Source organism: Diabrotica virgifera, chromosome 2 (assembly GCF_917563875.1).
Source record: "Diabrotica virgifera virgifera chromosome 2, PGI_DIABVI_V3a".
NCBI classification, from domain to species: domain Eukaryota; kingdom Metazoa; phylum Arthropoda; class Insecta; order Coleoptera; family Chrysomelidae; genus Diabrotica; species Diabrotica virgifera.
The window spans coordinates 100,430,618-100,438,876 of record NC_065444.1 but is presented as its reverse complement, the minus strand read 5'-3'; positions in this window follow the sequence as shown (position 1 = coordinate 100,438,876).

Below are 8,259 nucleotides of genomic sequence, written 5' to 3'. Positions count from 1 at the left end.
ACTGTTCTTAATACATAATAACAAAACATCGTTCCGATTGTGACTGTATGAATACAGTATTGTATTGTTCGCTTCCGTTTGCTTAGGTTTGTGTTCGTGTGTTTTTAGAAATTTAGATGTGTAGGTACATACCGTGAATATATTTCACGTTATTTCAATTCTAACGGAGTTCATCTGTAAGTATACCGTATTTTATTAATTTTTACCATATTCTCCGGCTAACCCGGATTTTCGATAACCCGGATCGACCGCGGTCCCGATTAATCCGAGTTGTCGAGTTTCCACTGTACTTTGTTTGCTAATATCGGAAAAATTAAATAAAATACCATATCTGGATAGTATTATAAGCTTTTCCTTCTCTTTTTAGTGAGTTATAGTGGAATTGTTACAATAGAACAAAACGCCATTAAGGACTTATTGGAAATGATAAGAATGTATTATCCATCAAAAGAATATTGAGAAGCATTATACACTATACATACGTAGTTAGCCTTATTTTTATCTAAAAAATACAGGATCCATTGTAAAAGGTATATTTAAAAGACCCCAATAAGGGTTACATCACAAAACAAAACGTTTTCTGATTATTAAGTAATCCATCATCAGTGTTAAGCTCTAAAATAGTAAGTATAACCTAATGAATAAGAGACAATGTTGTAAAAGTTGACTAAGGTTAAGAATTGACAGAGCCAATACTTAGCCAATAGCATGCATGCGTGAGCCACCAAAAAGTTATCGGTAAAAACCTTTTAAAAGTTTCAAGATCTTAAATGATACTTCTTCTTCTTCTTCAGCCTGTGTTCGTCCACTGCTGGACATAGGCCTCTTCCATTTGCTTCCATCGATTTCTACTCTTGGCAATTCTCATCCACTGCTTGCCCGCGACTTGTTTGATATCATCTGCCCACCTCTTCTGCGGTCTGCCTACTAATCGCCTGTTCTCTCTTGGTCTCCAGTTTGTTAGTCTCTGTGTCCATTTTTCGGGATTACCTCGGGCAACATGTCCGACCCATTGCCACTTGAGCCTTGCTATACGTTCTGCGACATCAGTAATCTTTGTTCTTTCACGAATGTCGATATTTCGAATTTTGTCTCTCAAACTAATCCCTAGCATGGCCCTCTCCATCGCTCTTTGAGTTGTACTGAGCTGCTCTAAGGTTTTCTTTGTAAAGGCCATGGTCTCCAGTCCATATGTAGTTACAGGCAAGATACATTTGTCATAAACTCTTCGTTTTAGACACATTGGTATATCTCTATTCTTCAAGATAAAGCTTAACTTGCCGAAAGCTACCCAAGACAATTGTATGCGTCTTTTAATTTCGGCTATTTGGTTTTCTTTGCCGATTTTAATGGTATGTCCAAGATATATATAGTGGTCTACATTTTCAAGACTGACGTTGTCAATAACAAGATTAGATTGTACATTACTCATTATTTTTGTTTTCTGAAGATTCATTTTGAGACCTATTTTATTTGACTGCTGGTTTAGTTCCTTCATCATTTGCTCCAGTTCCTTGATATCTGTACTGAATAATACTATGTCGTCCGCAAACCTCAAATGACTCAAATGTACACCATCAATGTTTAGACCTTTTTCCTCCCAGTCGAGCTGTTTGAATACATTTTCCACTGCTAAGGTAAAAACTTTTGGTGAATTAGTATCAACTTGTCTAATACCTTTACCAAGGCGTATTTTTTCGGTTTTTTGGTCTTCATTGATTTTGATATGGAATGTGGCCTGTTCATAAATGTTTTTAATGAGTGTAGTGTACCGTGAGTCTATTCGAGCATCCCTGAGGGCTGACAAAAAGGACCAGGTTTCAATACTATCGAAAGCCTTGTGAAAGTCAATAAATGCCATATGTAAGGGTACATTATATTCTGTGGTTTTTTCTACCAGTGTTCTGACGGTTTGTAAGTGATCGTTAGTACCAAACCCTTTTCGAAATCCCGCCTGTTCAACCGGTTGATATAAATCAAGTTTTTGTGTTATGCGGTTGGTTATTATTCTTGTTAGCAATTTGTATAAATGTGACAACAAACTTATAGGCCTGTAGTTTTCAATATTAGTATTGTCTCCTTTCTTGTGTAAAAGTATTATTTCGGCGTTTTCCCACAGATTGGGTATTCTTTTCTCTATCAGACACCTATTCAGCAAGACTTCCACAACCTCTACAACGGTGTTGCCACCCATTTTTAACATTTCAGACGTTATATGATCCTCGCCAGGAGCTTTTTTTTTGCAGCTTTTTTTCTTTTGGAGCTTTTAAATGATACTACATATTATTATTAAAACAGATGGATGTTGCAAATATTCCTGGAAATAACCCAGGGCAACACAGGACTCTAACATATGTGGATGTGATATGCAAGGAATGAAAATTGAAAATTCACAGTTACAAATTCCTCAGTTGCAAATCTCAGGAGGTGTAACCAAAGAAAATATTCCACCTGTTGTCAATCTGGTGGTATGGAGACGATATTTATTGTCGTTTTCTGTGCTACTTCGATTGATAACTTACTTTGTTTTTCGGTAGATGGCTCTAGTTCATCCGTGACATTTCTTTCTTTGCAATTCGGAAAGGCCTAAAGTATGATACGTGGATAAGTCGGAGAGAAAAGGATATGGGACTACTGATGAGGGGGAAGAGACCTCCGAAACCGGTATAGACTCTTCCTGCACTTTCCGATTTAACCAGAGTATTATGCAGCTGCTGCATTTTCGTGTTGCAAAGAAATTGAGAATGTTTATACATTTTTAATTCATTTACTCTTTTGTAGGAATATTAAGGAATCTTTCTTGTTGGAACTTTTACCACGCTGCTGGGCAGATGAATTTTGAATTATTTAAATTTTCTGTCATCTTAATTTCCTCGGCATCCTGTTTGATTTATAAATTTTGAAAATATCAGGAGGTGTAACCAAAGAAAGTATTCCACCTGTTGTCTATCTGGTGGTATGGAGACGATATTTATTGTCGTTTTCTGTGCTACTTCGATTGATAGTTTACTTTGTTTTTCGGTAGATGGCTCTAGTTCATTCGTGACATTTCTTTCTTTGCAATTCGGAAAGGCCCAAAGTATGATACGTGGATAAGTCGGAGAGAAGAGGATACGGGACTGCTGATGAGGGGGAAAAGACCTCCGAAACCGGTATAGACTCTTCCTGCACTCTCCGATTTAACCAGAGTATTATGCAGCTGCTGCATTTTCGTGTTGCCAAGAAATTGAGAATGTTTATGGGTAATTCGCCAAAATAGACGGCAATTTCGAGGTAGAGAAATTTAATTTAAAACATGGTTTAGAATTAGTTCATTTTTAAATATTTTTATAAAATGAGCTATTCAACTTACCCATGATACCAGCAGAGATCATTTTTAAATATTTTCCGAAAAACGGAAATGTGACTTCGGAGTTGACTAAGTGTCCACGGTGTCCACGTAATTCTCTGTTAATTGAAATTTATGATCGTAACAATTAAATAAAAATTGGTATGTAATAAAACTAAACAAAACACTTCCATTTTGATATAAACTACTACAGAAAATTATGAAAAATAGGTAAAATATCAATTGCGTCGGAGTTGATTTAGACCGGCCTTCCTGTTGACAAAACTTTCCAATATGTAGCCGTGTCTTCTCCGTTAAACTTCAAAAATCCAATCTGCTTTTGAACACAATCTTGGCATTTCCTTTCTATACATTCTTCTGTCTTTTCTGCGCAACATAATGATTTGTTATCCGCTTCCACGCATGAGCTCCATGTTTTCACATAATGTGCATACATAGACAGATGTCTCTTTTATCAATATTAGAGAAGACTACCCAAAATGGTATATTCTTACAGAAATAAGCATAGCTGCATAAAATATCACTTTCTTTCATAAAATCTTTATTTAACGATTTTGGGGGTTTTCGCCTTCATTTTTCCGTCGTACTCCAGTGTATACGAGCCATTTTCTATAAAAAGAAGATAATATTACCAAACCGACCGAAACATCTTGAGAGCTTACCCAGTAACCCTTTTCCTATATCAGACTAAATTTAAATTGTATTTTTTTAGTTTAAGAATGACCACTCACACACTTTCAACAACTTCGAGGCACGTTCGTCAACTCCGAGGCACGACTGGGCTTCGGAGTTGATGACTTCGGTGTTGATGATTTCATACATTTTTAATTCTACTGTCTACAAATATTAAAAATAATTGTGCTTTATTCATGGGGTGTCAAGATAACTTTATAGCGCATACTTAAAAGAAAAACTTATTAAAAAAATTAGCAAAATTAAGTTTTTACGAAGGCTTCGGTGTTGACTGTATAAAAACATACGCTCAGCTTAAGACACTTTGAAACATTTTCTATCGCTTAACCATATCATGTTCGTCCACTTTCTTGTACAATTTGGGTTAGACTGAAGCGTTCCTCTCTTGTTAAGCTGCCTGCAATACAGTATAGTGCAATTTGGCTTAAATTTTCATATATTTTCATGAAGCCTCGGTGTTGATGCACAAAGTTGGTTACAGTTTTTAGTAGTAGATTTTTATGGTTTAATTTTTAAAATGAAAGTTATTAATTTGACAGTTTCATATTACATTGGGTTTTTAATTAATTATTGATAAAATAATCTGCACTTTTGTAACTTTTCAGTGTGCAATACTATAAAACAGGTCAAAAAACAAGGTGGGTTACAGCCTCGGAGTTGATATTTTGGCATTAGAATTGCATAAAATACTTGTAAAAATACTTTTTTTAAAATTAATGTTAAGTGGCTTACATTCATCTATTGTATAACTTCACTTTGGCAACATAATTTGAAACACAGTATGTAAAGGACTTAAGAAAAAAGCGAGTTACACAATATGCCGCTTATTTTGGCGAACCACCCTTATACATTTTTAATTCATTTACTCTTTTGTAGGAGTATTAAAGCATCTTTCTTGTTGGAACTTTTACCACGCTGGGCAGATGAGTTGTGAATTATTTAAAATTCTCTCATCTTAATTTCCTCGGCATCCTGTATGATTTATAAATTTTGAAAATCTCAGGTGGTGTAACCAAAGACAGTATTCTACCGGTTGTCAATATGGTGGTATGGAGACGATATTTATTGTCGGTTTCTGTGGTACTTCGATTGATAATTTACTTTGTTTTTTGTTTGTTTAAAAATGACCAAATTCACTCGTAAATATCTCAAAAAGTATTGACTTAGTGAAAAACCTCTATAGACCAAAAGTTTTTTAGAATTAGTCAGTTTGTTTACTTCCAGACTTATTTTGAACGTATATTTTTCACCCAGAAAAGGGAGAAACTCACCCCCAGGAGAAAATCACACATCCACACAATATCATTTTTTTTTTGACATTATGTAGGTATATTAGCTATGTGTCTGCTAAATTTCATGTCAATCCAAGCAGTGCTTTAAAATTCGAAGGTTTTGCAATATTTTACCGTGAGTAAACAGACTATTATAAATGAAATTATTGATAATGTTTAATGTTCAAATCTTGGGGTAATTTCCTTTTAAAACATAATGTTTTCCCTGTTATGTAAATTCGAAATCCGTTTAAGATTTGCATCGTTATTTTTATGATTAATGACGGAGTTTTTTTTTAACTTATTTTAGTTTCTCTTTATACACTTTAATAAAGTGTGTCTATAAATCTGATAAAAACATATTTCCTTATCAAAGAATACAATCTTTTTTAAAAATAGGTTCCTTATAAAACTCATTTCTTAATAGCTATATCTCGTGACAGCTCATGTTAGTTATTCTGAGACAAAGTCTTTATCGTTGTGGGATTATTTTATCCTCGGCGACCCATATACAACATATCATGCTGTACCAGTCAAGTCCCGACTGTGGCGGACTAGCCAAATTGGCTCCTCCAGGATCAGACATAAAACTGGAGTAAACATTAAATAGAAGAGATATAATAACATACGTCATTGGGTAACTGTAATTTCTAAAAACGACCAAGACAAGTATTATCCACAGTTAATATCTAATTAACCAATGTTTTTGCACTAGTATGGTAAACGTTAATATAACAAAGCTGAATAACTTTAAACACCTTGGATAAATTCCTTAATACTCCAGAGTAATAAGCTAGCAATAGACCATGTTCGGGACACTCAAAGATCCAGGTAGCTGACTACTTTTTTAGTTATTGTAGACCTATAGGAAGAAAACCTACCTGTTTCCTGCCTAGAGTTCGCATCCGTTTTTTAATTATTAACAATTTAGTGCAAAGATCGCGATTTTTTCAATTTTTTGCACCCCATTCAAAAGCTAAATAGTTGACATAAAATTACAAAATTTAATTTTTTAGAACATTAAAAAACCTTCAAAATGCCGAGTTTTGAAATTTAAAAAGTTAATTTGTTGCTACGCTAACTGCAAAATAAGTGAAAATCGTTATTTGTTAATAACTTTTACTAAAACTACCTTAGAACTTTAGTATTTCACCCAAAGTTGGGTATTGGGGTACTTAAACCCTCAAAATTTGAGACCGATCCATTAATTAGTTTAAGAGTTATTCTAATTGTTTATCCCAGAGACCTTTACTTTGCAATAACATAAGACAGAAATGTTGTTCTGAAGCTATATCCTTGTGGCATTTTTATAATTAAGTATTTTCTATGGGAAATAAGCCCGATATTCTTGAGTTGGGATTGATTTCATGTAATTGAATGAACTATCTTTTAGTAAAGTCGTCCCAGGAACGCAACTCATAAATATTGGCGATATCATTTTAAAGTCTTCTACTTTAAAATGTATAATATACGTCTAAATTACCAATATAAATGAGTCAGATTAAATAAATTATTAGAAGTATTTTTTTTACTTAGCAACAACATTTTTGTTTATTTTAATAATATTTTGTATTTTGACAACGAAACCCGATTTGGGCTTCGAAACGTTAATAAATTCATTTTTTAGTAAAATTGTGGCTTATTTCCCATAGAAAATACTTAATTATAAGACAGAAAATAATGAAGATAGGGCAATTCTTCGTATGCCAAATGAAAGTAGAAAACTGATGCTATAAAAATGTACTAAAAAAAGATAAAAAAAATTATCTAATATAGTCAAAAATCCTAATGCCAAATTTGTGAAATTTTGTAGTTTATAAACATTTAGAATAACTTTAAAAATATTGTTCGTAGAAAAAATTATTTTACATATTAGAAAAGCTGGTATTTTACACGAATTTTTAAAAATGCAGTCCAATTGGTGACTAGTCGTGGTAAGTGAAGGGGGAGCTGGGAGCCGACAAATGCACGAGTTCAAAAACTAAAAAAGCCAACTTAAAACTACTATCGTTTTCTATATCTCGGGATCTACTGAATATATTTTAATCTTTCTTTTGTTAATTTTTCTGTACATTATAAAAATGCAATTTGTCTGGATATTTATTAATTAATAAACAGTCTAATTTGTTTAAACAATTTTTGAAAAAATAATTGTTTCCCAAAAATCCATGATTTTAATCATACTATCGTTATTAATCATAAAAAAAGTTGAGGTGCACTTTAATAAATAAATTATCTTTAATAAATAATTATCTAATAAAAATCATTTATTTATTAAAGTGTACTTTAACTTTTTCTATGATCATTAATGATACTATGATACTAAAAAATAGATTTTTGTAAAAACAAATATTTTTTCAAGAATTGTTTAAACAAATTAGACTGTTTATTAACTAATAAATTTATAAAGAAATTGCATATTTGTAACGTACGTAGAAATTACATACAAATTAAAAAAGAAAGATCAAAATCCATTGAGTTGATCCGGAGATACAGAAAATTTATATTCATTTGAAATTGCTTTTTCGGTATTTTAACGCGGTGGATTTATAGGTTCCCCCTAGTAATCGTTTGAACTACATTTTTGAAAAATCTTAGAGGGTGCTGTGAAGGTACAATGTTTGTGCAAATTTTTTAAGAAAAAATACAAATCCCATTATTTAAAATGGCATTAATGAGATTCCTTAATTATTATTAACAAATTAGCTGTAAATTAAAAAAACATATGGCTAACTTTGTCCCAAATGAACCCAGTCTAAATTTTTTTATTTGAAAATTCGTGTTAAAATACTATCTTTTCGAATATATAAAAAGATTGTTTATACGGACAACATTTTTAAAGTTATTCTAAATGTTTTTAAACTACAAACTTTCAAAAATTTGTCATTAGGATTTTTTACTATATCAATTAATTTTTTTATCTTTTTTTAATTCATTTCGATACTA